General features: G+C 41.9%; 1 protein-coding gene and 1 long non-coding RNA gene across 2 annotated transcripts in view; one reads left to right on the forward strand and one right to left on the reverse strand.

The window, feature by feature from the left end:
• The window catches only part of klhdc8b (kelch domain containing 8B), a gene marked incomplete at its 3' end in the record, with an annotated part of 357,262 nt that overhangs the window by 77,593 nt on the left and 262,368 nt on the right, over nt 1-17,301 (reverse strand). The gene's annotated exons all lie outside the window — the stretch shown is intronic.
• On the forward strand, nt 1,791-15,832 carry LOC307037822. Its single transcript, XR_013807787.1, has 2 exons — nt 1,791-1,971; nt 9,210-15,832. It is a non-coding gene; the product is annotated as an uncharacterized lncRNA (long non-coding RNA).

Below are 17,301 nucleotides of genomic sequence, written 5' to 3' on the forward strand. Positions count from 1 at the left end.
AACAGACTTTTTGTGGATGTGCTTTGAAACTGCACTCTGTGAACAGCTTGCTCTTTGAGAAATGTATTTGTGTGTCTTACCCTCCTGATGGAGGGTGTCAATGACGGTCCTCTGGACAGCAGTCAGATCAGCAGTCTTCCCCATACTTGTGATTTAGTTTACTGAACCAAGCTGAGTGTTTTTCAAGGCTCAGGAAACCCTTGCAGGTGTTTCGAGTTAATTAGACGATTCAAGTGATTCGTTGAACACCCTACTAGTATACTTTTTCATGATATTCTAATATTTAGAGATAGGATATTTGAGTTTTCTTAAGCTGTATGCCATAATCAGCAATATTAAAATAATAAAAGGCTTGCAATATTTCAGTTGATTTGTAATGAATCCAGAATGTATGACATTTTTGTTTTTTTAATTGCATTACAGAAAATAAAGAACTTTATCACAATATTCTAATTTTCTGAGACAGTCCTGTATGTGCAAGGGAGATCAGAGCTGTTCAGTACCAAGGTGCTGAAGAGCGACAAAATGGTGCTCTCAGTCTACCAGTGCAAGCCGAGGAGAAACGTGACAATACTCAGCACGCAACACCAGCATGTGGCCATCTCCACAGAAAGAAAGAAAAAGCCAGAGACTGTGGAATACTACAACCACTCAAAAGTGGGGGTCTACGTGCTCAATCAAATGGCTCGCCAATATTCGGTGAAAGGTAGGCTATTATTATTATTATTATTATTATTATTTTAGGCCTATAGAAAACACTGCATTGGTCAATCGTTTTTACTAAATCCTATGTTTCCCTCAGGTGGCACGCGTAGATGGCCCGTTGCTGTTTTCTATAATTTGCTGGATCTCGCTGCCATCAATGCCTGGGTGCTGTACAGGAGCTGCATGAGCCAGGAGAACATACCGAGAAGGGACTTCATGCTCCAGCTGGCACACGAGCTGCGCGCTGAGGGGATGGCATCAAAAGCGCCACCACTTGCGGACCTGCCCTTCAGCGGTGCTGGTGCAGAAGAGCGCAGGAGAATGACCTGCATGGTGAAGGCGCACTGCATGCAGAATAAAACGTTCTGCAAATGTGTCAAGTGTGGGGATGCTGTCTGTTGCGTTGTGATCGATGTGTTCGTTCTTATTGTTCTTCTTCTCTGATATTTTTTGTTATTTGTATACGTTCTGTGTTATCTGTTGTTCAATTATATAACAAATACATTATTATATTAGTTTATATTATTGTCATGTTGTTGTTTTTTTTATGAGTAGAAGGCTATCAGAAGATATGAAGCATTTTTACCTTTACGAAACACAAGCCTAACATCAAGCGTTTATTAGCGAGAGTGGGTAATATTTCTACCATAGAATATGCAGCGATCCTCGCGCTGTGGATTTCGCGCGTAAACATAAACATGACGTGTTGCTATAGCAACGCCTTTTGTCTACTGCTGTTCCTATAGATAGATATATATATAGATAGTTATAGATAGAGAGAGAGAGAGAATTAGAGATATATACCTAAACAAAACACAAGTCTAACACCAAGCATTTAAATCAGCACTGTAGCGATATTTTATACTTCATGCTATCTGTACAAACTATATAATATGAAAAGCTGAAAGTCCACAGATTATATTGGTATACATATCATCCCTGTGCGATCAAAACTCACTGTTCTGTATGGTACATTGTACCTTGGAAATCAATAGCGGGTAAACTTTACCCGTTGGCAGTTTTAGGTATACAGCGACCTCTGGCGGTTCTCGTGTTAATAGACATGGATCCCAATGCTAGTTTCGACACAGAAGAAGTTGAACATGAATATTCGAATGCATATGACGGACCACAACCTTATAATTATGAGTCTGCTAGGCGTCCAAGAGACCAGGAGCAGCCAAGGATTAGAAGAAATAACGGCCATCTGAGAGAAATTGAGCTGTGATGTGAGGAGAACCAGTGGAGAACTGGGCAGCTATCTTGGTGAGTGACCGGCGTTAGCTACAGAATGTTAGCTAATGTCACATCACAACATTGTGAAGTTAGCTATCATATATCAGGCTATAACTAACGTAGCATTGATAATATAGTAACGTTACTGGCAGGACTGTTGATACTGATCCATAACAGAAACTAATGCGCAAGTATCAGCCGTATCTCGCGTTACCTAATGCAACTCCACACTACGGTGCTGTGTACCGGAGGAGAGACGCGAGATACGGCTGATACTTGACGATCTGGCGGAGAAAGGTTGTGGAGCCTCCGTTGATATGCCGTTGTAAATGGCTTGATGGAAAGCAGGTGTGTAGTCGGGGAGGGTGCACAGCTGATTGCAGCAGGTGAGTGGAGGTTGAGCCGGGAGCCAGGAGTGACAGCCACCACGCACACACAAACAACACAGACAGGGGGAAACAAACAAACACAAAGGAGACGGCTGGAGCAGTACAGCCAACACAGCGCTACCTAATGCAACTCCACACTACGTCTTACGGTGCCGTGTACCGGAGGGGGGAGAGAGAGAGCAGCGAAGGGGGGGTGGAGAGAGATGTAATACGGTTTCCTGATAAAGCTGTGGAGAGTATGTGCTGCAGGGAGGTGGATGCACAACGCACCCAGGTACGAACGCTACCTCCGGTCCTTTTCCCGTGAGGGAAACTATGGACTCGATGTCCTGACAGGCTGGTATTTGTGCAACCTGCACAAACACAATACTGCACCATGATTACAAATGGTGAAATACAATGTAAAACTACCGAAAAATACCAGCTCACTAAAACACAACCGCTCAACTCAACGCAACTACTAACTATACCCGCGGTCAGAGAGCGGAGATGTTTACCCTTTGTGATGTAATATGACGCGTTTGACGTATGACCTTAAAAAAAGGCCGTTTTTAACAGCAGAACTCAAAATTGATCCTTTCCCTCTGAATTCCTGCCCTTATGTCTCGTAAAACATATCAAATCCTACATTCACTTTTTTAATTGTAATTTTCAAGCAAGTTTAAGCATAAATGTAGAACAAAAAAAAACCTGCAATATGCTCTTTAAATTGTTCTCAAAGCTGGTAAAGGTGAAGCTAGTTTGAATGACTTTGTATACTGCAGGGTAGCTTGTGAATTTACTCCAGGTGGAACTAAATTCTGATTTAACACTTGATTATAGTTCACATCATTCATCCAGATCTGTAAAGTAACTAAAGGTATTAAATACATGTTGTGGAGTAAAAGTACACTTTTTACCTCTGAATTATAGAGGAGTAGAAGAACAAAGTAGCAACACTTTGAAATACTTACATAAAGTACAAGTATCTCAAAATTGTACCTAAATATAATATTTGAGTTTATGAACTTAGTTACTTTACACCTATAAAGATAGAAAGACTAAGCACAGAGGCATGAAAATACATTTTCAAAATGCTCAACAGTGCTGCCAAAATTATAAACTGATTGCTACACAATTAAAATAAATGCTTTTATATATTTATATTAGTTGTGACTCTTTGGCATTTCTGTTATTATTAACACTGCTGCTTTAGTTGTTCTGACTGCTAAAATCATCTGTTATTCCTAATTTTAAAGCCGATATTCCGTGGGGTCGGGGGGCTCGGATCCTTATCACCTTTTTCAGGTAGTTTTGCATGAGTTTGCATCCCTGTACACAATACTGTAGGTCTGAATATTTATACATACAGTTACAGTATACAAACACATGCACAGAGAGATGTCTGAGTCAACAGGCAGCCAGTTTGTCCGGCGCCAGGGAGTGGTTAGGGGTTTGGTGCCTTGCTCAAGGGCACATGGGCAGGGTCCAGGAGGTGAACTGGCTCCTCTTCAGCAATCCGTCCACACTCCTAATTATTTTTGGTCTGATCGGGACGTGAATCGGCGACCTTGCGGCCAAGTCCTAGAGACTGAGCCACTGATGCTCCCATAAGGGTTATTAAAAGGAAACAAGGAAACTGCTGTTTGGGTCTCTTATCTTAAAGCAACCTATGTGATTATTCAAAAATATAATTTTGTATAATACTAGCTAATAAACGCAACATTGATGTTTAATCCCAACAAGGAAACTCTAAATCTATTCGTCAGTATGTTTGGAGGGGAGACGGATTTATCAAAAAAGATCACGGTGATAATGGACTTTTCTAAATTGTTATCCAAAATGTGATCGAGTGGTCCATCAATCCTCATAAATTCAAGTGTTTTGGAAAAATGCAAAATCTTTGACATAACCGCTGAAGTTTAATCCGTTTGCAAAATCAATCAGGCTTTGGAAAATTGAATCTGTAAACTCTCACTTTGCTATATAATCTTTGCCGACCATTCCTGACAGCTGAGATCAGACGGAGGAAGACTACGAGTAAGGGAAGAGGAAATAAATCTTAGATAAAGAATTGGTTGACAAAACATTCCCACTAAAAGCAATCTGTTGGAAGATCAAAGCCCCGTGTCCTAACCCTCTCAGGAGGGCTGGGCTTGATTGGCGTGCCATTTCTGGGAAGACGGTTTGAAGGCTGGGGGGTTTAAAGCTTTATCGCCTGTTACAACTGTAATATCCACATTAACTTGAACACGAATTCCGTTGAACAACCATGCATGACTTTTGAGCTGAGAAAGGATCAAATCAACCCAGTGACCTGTGTCCGATGGGCAGGGTATTTTTAAACTGGAAAAGGGCACCATCAGGTGACATCTTAAAGAAAAAGAAAAAGGAACAGAGAGGAGATGAGTGAAAGAAGTTCACCTCTTCATGTAATGGGCATTTGGAGAATATGTGGGAGTTAAGTGCTTTAATTGTCAGAAACACTTTGAAAAAAACTGTCTCAGAGCATCTAGTCCTCCATGATTACCCATCTATTTATAGGGAAGACAAGTAGGTACACAATAATAGTAATTATAAAAGCTGCATCAGCAACAATTAAGCACACAATGGACACACAGAGTGCTGTTAAATGTCCAGTGTTATGTCACCCGTTTGCTAAACATACTTTAGAATTGTCTCTTGTCATTTACGTCAATGTTCTGTCCTTTTTACTTTCATAAGTTCATTATAGTTGAATCTTGAATTAAACATATCTCAATTTAAAATAGTTGGTGTTTTTTTCAAAATCAGTTTTACCGTATATTTTTATCCACGCTAGTGCGGCTTCTCCTATGTTAATGTCAGCTGGTCGGTGGTTGCTACACCAATTTATTTCAGATAAGTAGGTCTTTTGTGTTGATTTATGACAAAAGTTAAACTAAGATGTTGAATATGGTACAACATTCCCTGCTTAACAACAGCCTACTAGCACTGTCAGTGTCATCATGTTGATGGCATGTTAGCTGGCCAATGTTAGCATTTAGCATTCAATACACAATGAAACATGTCCAGAAGAATGTCATGCAAAGCTGCCTGCCTGCCTTCCTTTGATTCTCTCTGAACTGCCTGGTCTTTTTAATGTTTAATGTCAACCCTTTGTGCAGATAGCATGAAGTAGAAAAGATTAGCGATCGCCGATGCTAGCGTTAGCATTTCTCCTCCTGGCTTAAATTGTGTATTATAGAATGATCACACCGGTGTGCCAGTACTCTTCAAAGGGTTCACGAAATATGACTACTAATCTTACTGTTTAACATGTTGGGTTACTTAATGTTACTTCATATTAAGGCTAATAAAAATGACAAGGCTGTAATGCTAAATAACGTGCTAGCTACTACCTAGGTAGCTAACTTGATCCAGCCACTCCTGGTCCTTTCATCAGACGGGAAGCGAAAGAACGAGCAAGACCCATTGCTGGTATGATCACAACCTGGTACTAAGCACACAGGCATCTTGTTAAAGTTATCTTATCTTAGCCAGCGCCAGCTGATCTTAGCTATCTCTTAGTGGAGGAAAACAATTGTGACATCACTTACGCGACTCCGGGATTTGTAGTCTTTCTAGTTGCGTATTTTTCATAGTCTTATATTTCAACAGTTTTACGACAAACTAATTTTTTTGACATGGAAATAATTTTTTAAGATTGACAAACATCATATGTGTAATTCATGGCACAATTCAAACAGGATCGAAAGATAAGTTTTCTCTCTTCATTGACTTCAATATATTATTTTTCCCAAATAAGGTCCCATGGACTGGAAGTAGATGGGCGTGACTTCGCCACTCTATAGAATCGAGGGGTAGTTAGTAAATCCCGCTAAACACTTACGTCAAGGAGAGAGAGGTTTGCGTAAACAGCACATGAGACAGCCTGAGCCCCGGACTGCAACACTTTATACCTACTCTGCGGCCATGAATGTAATGATGGATTATCAGGAACAATTCTAAAGTGACTAAGAGACATTGGATTAACCTTGAGCAGCGTTTTTATTCCGTTGAACACGAATTTTGATCACAAAACAGCAACGGTAAGACATAGTTATGGTTTAGAACACTGTTGTTGTTTTCTTGCTCTGTTCTGGCTGCTAGCTCAGTGAGTTCGTGTCATACAGTGATGATACTTATATCCAGGGGTGCACATAACTTTCTCAGTGAGGTAGCCTACTCAGCACTCAAAGTTACTTGATGAAGCCCTCTGTATCGTGAACGTCAACGTTAGTGGAGTACTTCATGACCACAGAGCGTGAACGTTGTGATCAGCTGTTTTAGCGCAGTTCTCCAGTGCAGGGGGGGAGTCTCCCTCCGCAGCCGGTGGGCGTAATTTTGGCACAATTCCGTTGTACAGACCGACATTAACAGCAACCCTGTCGCGCATGCGTACCTGCGTACCAGTTATGTGCACCCCTGCTTATATCAAAATAATCTGTGGAGTATCAGCTTTCAGAAGATATGCAGTTTGTGCTGAACATATTAAGTTTTAAAGATCGTTTTTGCTAGTTAGAACCGGAAGTAGCATCAGCCCGTTTTCACTAAGGGCTAATGCTAACTTTTCTTGAGACTTGTGTTTTGTCTCGGTAAAAATGGCTCATATCATCAGGTAGCTGAGTTTTTTTCAGTTATTTGAGTATAAGATAGGTTTTTAAATATTAAGAAGCCCCAGACTCTGTCTCCTGCAGTGACGCGTTTTTCCCCCCGATATCGGGGGGGCCGGGCTTAACCCATGTTTGTATAATTGAGTTAACTCCGTGTTTTCTGTTTATCTGTGTTTTGTGTTGCACTGTTGGAGAAGCCTGTGACACAAGACACTACACTGTTCGTTTTGACGAATATTGAACCTTGAACCTTGTGTGTTGCTGCTAGCATACATAATACCTGACGTGGAAAAGTTACTTGTGGATGGGGCTACAGAGCTAGCAAGACAGTCGAAAACGGTGCATTTCTCCGTCTGAATGTGGTGCACAAATTGGTGCACAAATTGCTCGCGTTACCGCCTTTACATGCTAAACTCTTATTGCACTTTTGGTAACGAGCATTGTCCACATCGAGACGGGTAAAGTTTAACCACACCTCGGTGCGCGTTCTCTCTGCCATCTCCTTCGTGTCTGTGTGTTGCTGCATGTAGCAGCTGCGTGTGCCCCCGCGCAAGCAGGCGGGCGAGAGAGATTTCTCGTCTGGATTGGAAAGATCGAAAATACTAAACATAATTATGCGCATTTTGCAGTCTTTTTGCATATTAGAAACAGAGTTGCACCATTTGGGCCAATAGGGTGGGTGGATGGGGTCTAGAAGATGGGTTTGTGCTGACAGCCCGGGGACACAGCAGAGGACCAGGAATGGGGCTCGGGCGGACGGCCCGGGGGCAAGGCAGAGTTCACTGAGGAGGTCTCGGGCGGACGACCCGGGGGCAAGGCAGAGTTTGAGAAGGTGGTCTCGGGCGGACGGCCCGGGGACAAGGCAAAGTTCGAGGAGGGGCGAAGGCCGTAGCAGGCGAACTCAGGGGGCCGGGCACGAGGGCGAAAGCCACTGGGGAACTGAAGGATTATTTGAATTATTTGAAGGATTAAAGTAACGTGTTATGGCAGGAAAGTTAAATCTGGTATATTCATTTTAATGTCACCTTATATATATTCATGTGTGTTAAATTTGAAGGGACAAAGTATATTTTCCCTCCCCAATATATTGAGGTGAAGTCTTTGTGTTTAGAGAAGGATGGGAGCAGGGGACATCCTAATTTGGGGATAGCTCCAAGACTCTGGAATGTTTCCCTCATAAAAGAAGAGTGTGCGTTACACATGCTTGGGGCAAATATGTGTGTTTTCATTGCAGTAAATATATGTGCTACATGATTACTGTTCAACTATACCTCTGTTCTTATTCTTTCATGTGTGGGTACTAAATGGCTACAAACATTGTGGAGAAATTAGCTTAAACATGTTTTCTTATTCTATATGAAATGGAAGCAGCTTTTATGACAGGGACGAGAGAGCTGGGGGAGGGGACACATTCCGAAGAGTTTCAGCATGTCAATTATCAGGGAAATCTACTTGTTTTCAATAGATGTGTGTGGTTGGTTACTTTGTATTAATAATAACAGTATGTGTAAAGGAAGCTGGAAATATGCAATGTGAAACCTTTTATTTGAAGTAAAGATGTGAACAATAGCTCAAATGGCGGGAGGGGCTGTAGGACAAATGAGTGTGTTCTCTATATTAGGCCTGTGTGAAGTTTGACTATTTGCAAAGCATCTCTAATACTGCTTAAGAGCATAGGTAATGTGTTCCTCGTTATTATTGATATGAAAGTAATTAACATGTATTACGTACATAGTTAGCCAACTATAACAACTATATCTTAAAACATACTTTTAACTTGTGTGTGGCAGCCTGAGGCGGGAAGATGGACACAGGGACAAAGGGCCATAAAGGGGATGTGTGTGTGCTGGCTACAAGATGTGAAATAAGATAAGGAAACTTGTTGTTGAGAGCAGGTTCTGGTCTTCGTCAAACTGAAAGAGACTTTTTGTTTCCGGGTTTCTTCTGCTGTGTCGCACTGATTGGGTGCGACAGGCCATGTGTTGGTCTCTGCCAATAAGATGACCTCTGGGGGAAAGCACGTACACCTCCTCCTCCTGTGTTTTAGTATGAAAGCCTGTGTTTTCCTTTGGTTCGCGCTCTTGTTTTTGACCGGCCGTTCCTGAGACCTGTCTCACACGTGGTAGAACCTGAGCCCGGAGTACTCTGCAGAGTGCTTCGTGATTCCTTTGTATTTGTATTGTTACCTTGTATCATTAAAACAAGATTATTGTTTAACTTGCATTCTGATGTTTCTTAATCCCTTCCTTTTTACGAATTTACCCAGCTTATCAAACGACACGCGGAGACGAGGTTGGTTTTAAACATCCTCCAAATCTCCAACAAGTGGTGACCCGACGTGTCTGAGTGGGGTGTTTTCGGGGAAGAGACCACCAGCGGCAAGCGGACGAATGGTCCGGAGAAGAGGCCTAGAATAATCTCTGACAACTAAAACGAGGATCCTACAATTGAAAGGTGAGCAGACAAGCCTGTTTCTATCGAAGGTCTGTAATTGGCTGAACTAAATTTTAGAGTTGTCAGAGACATATTCCGGTGTCATAGTTGTTGCGGTGGAATATACAAATACATATTTTAGATAGGTAGGAAAGTTATATAACATAAAAGTGAATCAACGAGGTATGTAAGACAAAGGTGAAAGGCCCCGTACTTTTTTCAGAAAGGAGACGGCTGAAGACTCGTTGGGGGACGTCCAGTGACCGTTTTCAGACGGCATCCGGGGACGAATCAGAATAACAATTCTTAGGTTCATAGGAATCGAAGTTGAGTTATAAGTAAAATCCAAAGGAGAGTAACGCAACCTTCGAAAACCAATTTTGAAGTGACCGGACCTCATTAATCCTTTGTTCTGTGGGGGTTGAATCTATAAAGCCAAACGTCACGATAAAGAGTTCTGTAAGCCTGGGTTACGTCAGCGTCACATCGTTGAAAGACGGTGTTGAAGCGCGCTGAGAGGCTTGCTAAACTTGTTGGAATAAACATCGGACAATAAAAGCTGAATAGACTGTACGGGGAACTTTTTTTCTGTGAATATTTACTGGTAACAGAAACAGCCGAAGTCAGATGAATAGATACGAAGTCATAATGAAGGGAGAATTTTAACGAAAGGAGCGTGAGTTAAGAGCTTACGAGGACAGTGGGTTCAAGCAGAAAAATTGAATAAAAGGATAGCAGAAGTGTTAATTGTTGAAAGAAGCCCCCTTTTCCAAAGGAGGCTGAGAGCTACAGCAGGGGAAAGAGAAGGGGGTGTCAGTATTTGTCTGTGAGAGTTCCCCCCACCCTTTTTCCTCTCGAGAGCAGCAGCGGCCCGGAGTGTGTCTGCTTGCTTTTTTCTCTAGTGATCTGAAGTTGGAAGGAAATACATAGAAAATGAACAGATCAAGGTGTGATTTGAAGTGGTAGATATATTGAAATAAATAAACAATGATTTGCTGTTATTTAAATATAGTCTTTGAGAACTGATTGATACCGTTGCATTGCGTTGTGAATTTCATGGTATTTGTCTTAACTATAATGTACCCACATGCATGTGGTTTCTTTGTCCCAGTTCATTTTAAAGTCAGCCGCCTCATGGCTAAATCTAGTTGACCCCATGAGGTCAAGAGTCATTCTGTTAGACCACCATCTTCTGAAAGACAAATCATTGTTCTTTTGTCACATATTGAATTAGAAAAGAGTTCATTTTGCTAGATCAATTTATCTATAAATGTTGTAGTGGGAGTTTTGTGTTTGCTAACATTTTTAGGAACGACAACACTAGGAGATGAGTAAACTCAAGAATCCGTTGAGTGTAAATACATTGAGAAAAACACATTTTTATACTCTAACTTTTTGCACATCATAGACAAGGAATTTAGACAATGTAATAAGTATAATGGAAAGTAGACATGGGCCTACACTTGAGTCAAATTATATTACTGTGATCTGATCAGTGTGCTCTGCAGGTTTACTATTGTTCTAAGTAACAGTGGGATTTAAAATATTGGAGAAAGTATGGAGATGTTCTTTCGTAGTGTGTGAAATATGTGATGCTTGAAACAGGTATTTCAATTTATGGAAGAAAATGGTTTCCTGAAAGAGTCAGGTTGGGTAGATATGTAACAATGGATGTAACGATTTATAGAGGGAGTTTTTGTAATATCATTAGTAGACATTAATGGTGTTGTTTAGTTGGCATTTAGCAACTAAGACAGATAGTATGATTAGAAAGAGACAGAGTGGAAAGGGTTGGATTGATTCAATCTCAGTGTGCTAGATTTCTTATGGATAATGCGTCCCGGGACCTGGACTCCCCCTCTGAGTTAGAAAGGCTACGACCCCGTCCCTCCAAGCAGACAAAAGACCTAACCCAAAAGGAGGCTCATCCTTCTCCATCAAACAGACAGAGAACCGGGGCTGAACCGTCTCCACCTGAGGCATCCAGAACCAAACCGCTTGCTGACATACAGAAATACTCTCATCAGTCCCTCAGACGGGGCATGAAGCTGAGCCACGAGATTTGGCACAGGAGCAGAGTGGGGGACATGAGAGCAGAATCCGCCCTCCATAAAGCAGCAGAGAGACTGTAAAGGAGGAGATGAAATGCAAAGCAGTGCAAAGAACAGTGGCATGATGTGGGCTGCAGATGTGACTGGTCCAAAGGCTGCCTAAAACAGTTACAGCGGATGGATTCAAGAGCTGATGGACTGAAGAGAAGACAGAATCAGAGGAGTTGGCATTGTCGATTTGAAGTGAGGAGGTCGGGGTCACGGCTTGAGACAACCAGGGGAGGAGAAAAGGAAAACGGGAATGAGTGAGTTTACACATAAACACACTTATTCACAAAACGCACATAGAAGACACCACATTTAAAGAACTTGAATTGACTTGATAAATAAGTAAAGATAAAAAGAGGTATTAACCATGAATTAATCGATTGGTAAATTCAAAATAGCAGTAAAGAGGAAACTATTAATGTAAAATGAGAAAATCATCCTAAAAACACACTGAGGGTTAAAGGAGGAGACATGAGGGAAATATGCACTACACTTTAAGCAGGGGGTGTTTTGGAGTAGCACAGTGTAGATCGATATTCTTCAATCTTTCCATCATATTAATAAATCATTCTTCAAGAGATTTTTATTCATGTGTGAATAAAGTAGTGATCTCATTTGTTACAATATTGATTTCACCATTGTGGCATAGTTATTACCATAGGAGGGCTTTAGGATGGAAACTGTTTTTAATCCTTGATAGAGTAAAGGGTGATGGTTGCATGTTCGGACACCCAAGGTTCCACACACTGCTAAAGAGTTTAACATTGTTTTTAAGTAGACCAGAATTGAAGATAAATGAGTATAATGAGCTATGAAATGCAGAGCTACACAGATCCTAGTAATGTTTTGACTTAAGATAATAGTTATGTACACAAGTTTCTGAATTAGATTTCTTAGACATTTTAATACTACTTAGTTGTAAATAAATTGCAGTAGTAGTAGTACTATTATGAAGTGAGTTTTGTACCAAGTTGCAGGAAATGTGGGAAGCAGCCGTCCCGATGACAAGTTAGAGATATCTGACTTAAGGTGGTAATCGTGAATTGATAAATGATGGCGCTCCATATATGACTGATTTTTGTAGACAGAGGATACTGGCCTATGCTGAAATATCAAAGTCTCTGCAGAGCACGACACATGGCCAATGAAACTGAGAACAAATGACCTTTGACCCTGACTGACAGTGTGACTTGAGAACAGCACTATCAATGACTGACTCTGGGGCTGACCAAACTTGACTTTACAACCTGACAGTGTGAGTGTGAATGAATTTCTGCATGTGATCAGTGTAACTGCATGATTCTAAAACAATAACTAACCAAGCATGTCTTTGGACTAATACATTATTTTGGAGCTCCATGGGAAACACAGGTTTCCTATAGTTCCACACATTTGGAAAAACGCACATGTGACCCGTTTCTAATTCCCACAGGAGTTGGCGGTTTGCAAATGTAAAACTCAAACTAAAATCTAAAGATTCTGTTTCTTTTAGGACTGCCAGCTGGAAATGAACACTTATTTTCCCTGGAGTGTTTACTGTGAAAGATGATGGATATACTTTTGTGAATGATGTTTGGTATTTTCTTATAACCACTGGTTACCTGAAGGTTTTCTTCCCATACAGGATTTTGTTACACATGTATACATGTGTAAAAAGGGGGAGTGTGGGATATTTTCATTTAGGGACTGGAAGAAACCTGCCGCCCCAACTCAGATGTTCAATCTGACCATTGATTGACAGTTTTAGATTTAACCTGCTCCATATCTGGGGATAAGATACTGTTTGATTAATGTTGACATGTTTCTAATATTGATTGAGTTATAACAGGTAACACAGATGCAGAATCAGTGGCCAAGGGGCTACTGAGAGAGGTAATTCCAGAATGAGAATGAGAAGGTGAACGGTGATAATGAAAACAATTTTGTAATATTTCAACAGGTATTAAAGTAACTGAGGTTTGAAATGTAGAAAGAACATATTACAGCTAAGTTAAAACATAGTAATGTAATGAGATAGAATTTAATTTAGACAACATCTTGTAACTAGCCTGGTAAAGAAGTAAAAGCCATAGACTGTTTAGATCATTATGGGGATGTACATTTAATTTAAAGTCATAATAGAAAGACATTTGATGACAGTATGTTGGATTTCTGTATTCATTTTTCAGCTTGATAATATCCAAGCAGTGACAGGTAGAAGCAGTCTCGCCTGGAAATTATTCACTTTGTCAGTATCATGATTTTAGTTGTTTTTAATCCATAACATTAGTGTGTTCCATTACCAGAGACATTAGCAGTTCATATTATATTTAGATTTTAAATGGGATCTCAAAGATTTCATTTATAATAACACAGATGCTTGTCAGGAATTCAGAGCTATTGAGATATGTTATTTAGTTCACCTGAAGATGTTGGGGTTTATTTTGTTGACACAGGCCAAGTATTAGAATTCTGAAGCGGCCTACCAGTGGTGGGTCAAACACCTGAGGGCCCAGAAGCCGTGAGCGTAGACTTGAGGGGTGGGTATCAGATTTCTCCACACAGGTTGCTGACGCCAAAAGGGGGACCCGAGGAGCAGGAGGCCGACACAGCGGAGTTCGTCAGGCCTACGTGACTCAACTCCAGGTTCTCCGGCCTCTACAGAGTGACCCAGAGGACATCTCATGCCGTCCGCCGAGGAGCAAAGAGGGACATCTGGTACTACTGGAGCCAGTGTGCGGCGAGGAACACTCCGGCTAGGACCTTGGAGGACATCAGATTAATCAGTTCCACCTTTGAAGGAAAGGCCGCATCTCCCCCTCCCTATCAGCTGCCCTTGTTGGCGTATTCCGCTGAGGGGGGGGGGGGCCCTGATGATTCAACAACACGCAAGGATGCTGCTTTCTGGCACTCAGGCTCTCACTCTGATAGTTTCTTCACTGTCCTTGGAGGTTGTTTTCTGTTCTCAAGGGTTTAATGAAGGGGGACAGACACAGTATCAAAGAATGACAGTAGTTTGTTTCAAATGTCGTATGTGTGTTGGTCTCGTGAGGCGAGACCAAAAAGGGGGAATTGAAGGATTATTTGAATTATTTGAAGTATTAAAGTAACGTGTTATGGCAGGAAAGTTAAATCTGGTATATTCATTTTAATGTCACCTTATATATATTCATGTGTGTTAAATTTGAAGGGACAAAGTATATTTTCCCTCCCCAATATATTGAGGTGAAGTCTTTGTGTTTAGAGAAGGATGGGAGCAGGGGACATCCTAATTTGGGGATAGCTCCAAGACTCTGGAATGTTTCCCTCATAAAAGAAGAGTGTGCGTTACACATGCTTGGGGCAAATATGTGTGTTTTCATTGCAGTAAATATATGTGCTACATGATTACTGTTCAACTATACCTCTGTTCTTATTCTTTCATGTGTGGGTACTAAATGGCTACAAACATTGTGGAGAAATTAGCTTAAACATGTTTTCTTATTCTATATGAAATGGAAGCAGCTTTTATGACAGGGACGAGAGAGCTGGGGGAGGGGACACATTCCGAAGAGTTTCAGCATGTCAATTATCAGGGAAATCTACTTGTTTTCAATAGATGTGTGTGGTTGGTTACTTTGTATTAATAATAACAGTATGTGTAAAGGAAGCTGGAAATATGCAATGTGAAACCTTTTATTTGAAGTAAAGATGTGAACAATAGCTCAAATGGCGGGAGGGGCTGTAGGACAAATGAGTGTGTTCTCTATATTAGGCCTGTGTGAAGTTTGACTATTTGAAAAGCATCTCTAATACTGCTTAAGAGCATAGGTAATGTGTTCCTCGTTATTATTGATATGAAAGTAATTAACATGTATTACGTACATAGTTAGCCAACTATAACAACTATATCTTAAAACATACTTTTAACTTGTGTGTGGCAGCCTGAGGCGGGAAGATGGACACAGGGACAAAGGGCCATAAAGGGGATGTGTGTGTGCTGGCTACAAGATGTGAAATAAGATAAGGAAACTTGTTGTTGAGAGCAGGTTCGTACCAGACACCAAAAGGTGTCTGGTCTTCGTCAAACTGAAAGAGACTTTTTGTTTCCGGGTTTCTTCTGCTGTGTCGCACTGATTGGGTGCGACAGGCCATGTGTTGGTCTCTGCCAATAAGATGACCTCTGGGGGAAAGCACGTACACCTCCTCCTCCTGTGTTTTAGTATGAAAGCCTGTGTTTTCCTTTGGTTCGCGCTCTTGTTTTTGACCGGCCGTTCCTGAGACCTGTCTCACACGTGGTAGAACCTGAGCCCGGAGTACTCTGCAGAGTGCTTCGTGATTCCTTTGTATTTGTATTGTTACCTTGTATCATTAAAACAAGATTATTGTTTCACTTGCATTCTGGTGTTTCTTAATCCCTTCCTTTTTACGAATTTACCCAGCTTATCAAACGACACGCGGAGACGAGGTTGGTTTTAAACATCCTCCAAATCTCCAACAGAACTCAGGAGGCCGGGCACAAGGACGGGTGCAAAGGTGCCGACGTGACAGCTCCGGAGGAAGGGCAGGAAGCGCCGCCGGGACAGCTACATAGGACGGGCATGAAGGCGGCGATGGGACAGCTCCAGAGGACGGGCAGGACCCGGTGTTGGCCGGACAGGAACCGGACCTGGCGGGACAGGCGTAGACGGGATCCTGGAGGGAACGTGGGCTGGTGTCAGTGGGACCCCGGATGGAGCAAGGGCTGGTTTCGACGGGACCCCAGACATAGCCTTTGTTGGTGGGACCCCAACAGGACAGGGCATGTTGTTGACAGGACCCCCAACGAAACAGGTGTCGGCTGGACCCCCAACGGCACAGGACATGGAGTTGGCAGGACCCCCGACAAAACAGGTGTCGGCTGGACCATCAAATGGAACAGGACATGAAGTTGGCAAGACCCCCGACAAAACAGGTGTCGGCTGGACCCTCAACAAGACATGGAGTTGGCAAGACCCCCGACTAAACAGGTGTCGGCTGGACCCCTAATGGCACAGGACATGAAGTTGGCAGGACCCCCAGCGGAACCCCCAATGAAACAGGATATGGAGTTGGCAGGACCCCCTACAAAACAGGTGTTGGCAGGACAGCAGTCGGCAGGACCCCCAACGGGACAAAGCATGGAGTTGGCACATGAGTCGGCGGTACCTCCGATGAAGAAGGGACTTGAGAAGGGACTAGAGAATGGACTTGAGACGGGACTTGAGAAGGCACTTGAGAAGGGACTAGCGAAGGGACCTGAGAAGGAACTTGAGTGGGGACTAAAGAAGGGACCTGAGAAGGAACTTGAGTGGGGACTAAAGAAGGGACCTGAGAAGGAACTTGAGTAGGGACTGAAGTATTATTTGAAGGATTGAAGTAACGTGTTATGGCAGGAAAGTTCAATAAGGTGTATTTCTGGTATATTCATTGTAATGTCACCTTATATAGAATGTGTGTTAAACTTGTGATTTCTGCATTGAGTGACTTCTGCCTAGCAGATACCAAGAAAAAGCCCCTAGGGTCTCTCTGTTAATTATCAATAGTCCTTGCAATTAACAGGGGAATTCCCAGATACATTTTCAGATCATGTAGTTAAAGTCTTGTTAAAGTTAATGATTCATTTCCTGTAGACCCCAAAAGAGGCCTTGATAATTGGATCACACAGTTAACGAGACCATAGTCCTTTGTTCTCATTTTTAAATGTATTCATTCCAGATAGCTGACTTTTAGGTGAGAAGAAGGTCAGGGAAGGCCTTAGAACATGGGAACAGTTAAGCTTTGTTATTTACCTAATCCTAAAGATGTCATGAGATGATGACTGGTTAACCTATACAAGCATAGCTTTCA

This window comes from Notothenia rossii (assembly GCF_949606895.1).
Source record: "Notothenia rossii genome assembly, chromosome: 4".
Taxonomy (NCBI): Eukaryota; Metazoa; Chordata; class Actinopteri; order Perciformes; family Nototheniidae; genus Notothenia; species Notothenia rossii.